Source organism: Limulus polyphemus, unplaced genomic scaffold (genome assembly GCF_000517525.1).
Source record: "Limulus polyphemus unplaced genomic scaffold, Limulus_polyphemus-2.1.2 Scaffold626, whole genome shotgun sequence".
NCBI classification, from domain to species: Eukaryota; Metazoa; Arthropoda; class Merostomata; order Xiphosura; family Limulidae; genus Limulus; species Limulus polyphemus.
In genome coordinates this window covers 173,222-176,463 of record NW_013666236.1, presented here as the reverse complement: position 1 = coordinate 176,463, position 3,242 = coordinate 173,222, and the positions used below count along the sequence as shown (strand labels likewise).

Below are 3,242 nucleotides of genomic sequence, written 5' to 3'. Positions count from 1 at the left end.
AAAAAGGGGGAGGAGGAGTTTTATGTGTGAGGAGTGAATTGCATTCTGTTGAGTTAGAGCGTATTAAAGAAAATAGCACTGAGGTTGAATAAGTTTGGATTAGTGTTAGTGGATATAAAGAGAGAAGTATTGTAATTGGGATTTGTTATAGACCACCAGATCAGAATGTGGAAGTTAATTAGAAATTGTATAATGAGATGAGAATAGTAGCTGAAAAAGATGTTGTTATTATGGGAGATTTTAATTTCAGGGGTATTGATTGAGAAAGTTTCGAGTCTGACAGTGGGGGGGATAGGTTTTTGGAAATTATTCAGGATACTTTTATACACCAACTGGTGATGTAACCTACAAGAGAGGAAGCTATATTAGGTTTACTATTAGCATCTGGTATGAATATTGTAGACAGGATTGTGGTTGGTGAGCATTTAAGTCCAAGCGACCATTGCACTATTGGGTTTCAGATTTTACAACATGTCATATTGAGATAGAATAGTACCCTGATTCTAAATCTCAGGAAAATCAATTTTGGTGGAATGAGACATGATCTGATTTCTGTAGATTGGATTAAAGTGTTGGGAGGGGATCTTGAACAGATGTGGGAAGCATTTAGGGAAAAATTGATATGCATACAGAACATGCATATTCCCTATAAAAAAAAGACAATGGAGCAGAGTAAGGTTGTATGGTTTAGTAAAGGTTTAAGAGATCATATTAGGGATAAACATAACAAATTCAGGAAATTTAAACTTACTGAAAATAATAATGACTTGGAGGACTATAGAAAATCAAGAGAGCTGGTGAAAAAGGAAAAGGGCACAAATTGTATATGAAAGAGGGTTGGCTGTAAGAGTTAAATCAAACGATAAGGAATTCTTTAGGTATATGATTGGTAAGAAAAATATTAGGATGGGAATTGGGCCTTTTAAAAATTATGGTGGGGAGCTGATCTCAGAAGATTATGAGTAAACTTATTAAATTACATGTTCTCTTCAGTTTTTACAAAGAAATATACAAGTATTATGCCTCAACTACACCACTTAATGTATGGGAAAAATATTGATGTAAAAGATATAATTTTATGTTCTGAAACTGTAAGAGAAAAGTTGGGAAACCTAAACAATTGATAAATCCCTTGGACCAGACAACTTTTATCCTAGTTTTAAAGAAACTTAAATATTTTATTTGTGAACTGCTAGCTAATATTTTTCATAGATCATTGAGTAGTGGAAGAGTATTAGAAGATAGGAAGTTGGCTAATGTTTGTCCAATATTTAAAGGAGATGATAAACATTGTGCAGGCAACTATAGGCCAGTTAGTCTTACATCAGTAGTTGGAAAGGTTTTGGAGAGTGTGATTAAAGATGCATTGCAGTCACTGAAAACAGTTTGATATAGTGTCAAAGATCCAGTATGGTTGCACTAAGGGAAATTCTTGTTTAACAAATCCTCTGACATTCTTTGAGGATGTTACTGCAAGCGTTGATGAAGAAAATACTGTGGATTTGGTTTGCCTTGATTTTCAGAAAGCATTTGATAAGGTGACTAACAAAAGACTTGTTGCAAAAATTAAATATTTGGGTGTGGAGGAAATGTTATTAAATTGGATAGAAAATTGGTTGGACAGTAGAAAGCAGAGAGTAGTAATAAATGGAGTTAGATCTGACTGGATTATAGTTACAAGTGGTGTGCCTCAGGGCTCTGTGCTGGGTCCTCTTCTCTTTGTGATTTATATTAATGATATTGACTCTGGAATGACTAACAAAATTTTGAAGTTTGCTGATGATATTAAGATTTTTGGGGTGGCTAACTGTATAAAAGATGCTGCAGACTTATAGGAAGATTTAGATCATTTGATACATTGGGCCAATAGGTGGCAGATGATGTTTAATTATCCAAAACAGAAGTTGATGCATGTAGGTTTTTACAATTCAAATTAGTGTTAATTTAAATGGGAATACATTAAATACTGTGGTTGAAGAAAAAGTTCTTGATGTTGTGATAAAAAAATTACTTAAGTCATTTAAATAGTGTACTGTAATTAGTAATAGGGCTAATAGGATTTTGGGTAACATCTATAGAAATATTGAATACAAGACAAGGGATATTATTGATTTACTATATAGATCACTTGTAAGGCCTCATTTAAAGTACTGTGTACAGTTTTGGGTGCCCTTCCTCAAGAAGGACACTGAATTGTTGGAGAACATTAAGAGAAGAGTCACTAGGATGATACCTGGGACGGTGGGATTGTCCTATGAGGAGAGACTAAAATGTCTAAACTTGTTTTCTCTTGAGAGGAGAAGGGTCAGAGGGGATTTGCTTGAGGTTTTAAAGATTATTAAGGGTATTGATAATATAGATCCATCAAACATTTTTGTGCTTAGCAGTGAAAACAATAGGACAAGGGGTCATAAATTCAAATTTTGGCAGCGTAGGAGTTATCTGCAGTTTAGAAAGTATTACTTTTCAAACAGGGTGGTTGGCTTTTGGAATGAGCTGCCTTTGAGGGTGGTGGAGGCAGAAAATATAATTGAGTTGAAGAAAAGATTGGATGAATACATGAGTAGTAAGGGGTGGTTATAGTTGGGAGCTGGAAGGAACATCCTTGATGGGCTAATAAGCTCCTTTTTGTTCCTTTAAAACTTTATGAACTTATGAACTTTAACATTAATATTTAACACTGATAATCTCCTAAATTTTCTATATTTATAAAAATCTACCTGAAAAAACATCATATTATAATAAATGCTCTTTGAACCAGGTTCGCTCGAAACTTGAAAAATATCCTTCTACATTTTTTTTAAGACATGTATGAACTTTTTTGTTGTTCTTTTATTGTAAACTTTCATTAGGAGAATGCTTCAGTTATTTTGAGTTTCAGGTAGAATTCCTTTAATAATTTCATTGATCTGACCATGAAAAAAACTGCTTCAGCAAATTCTCAAAATCCTTTAATAGTTTACTGACAAGAAAAGGCCAGCCTGAGTATAATAATCATATACATAATTTACTGAGTTTATTGAGAGAATAACAACTTTGAAATTAATAATTATATATATATATATATATATATATATATATATCATTTACTGGGTTTACAGGCAGGAAAAGACAAACTTAGTTACAATAATCATATACATCATTTATCAATTTTAGTGATACAAAAAGACCCCCTTGAGTGTAATTATTATATACATCATTTACTACATTTACAGACAGAAAAAAAGACACCTTTATACATT

At 32.7% G+C, this 3,242-nt stretch overlaps 1 protein-coding gene across 1 annotated transcript in view; it reads right to left on the bottom strand.

Moving 5' to 3' along the window:
• Nucleotides 1-3,242, bottom strand: part of LOC106459552 (low-density lipoprotein receptor-related protein 2-like) — a 248,405-nt gene that overhangs the window by 158,442 nt on the left and 86,721 nt on the right. The gene's annotated exons all lie outside the window — the stretch shown is intronic.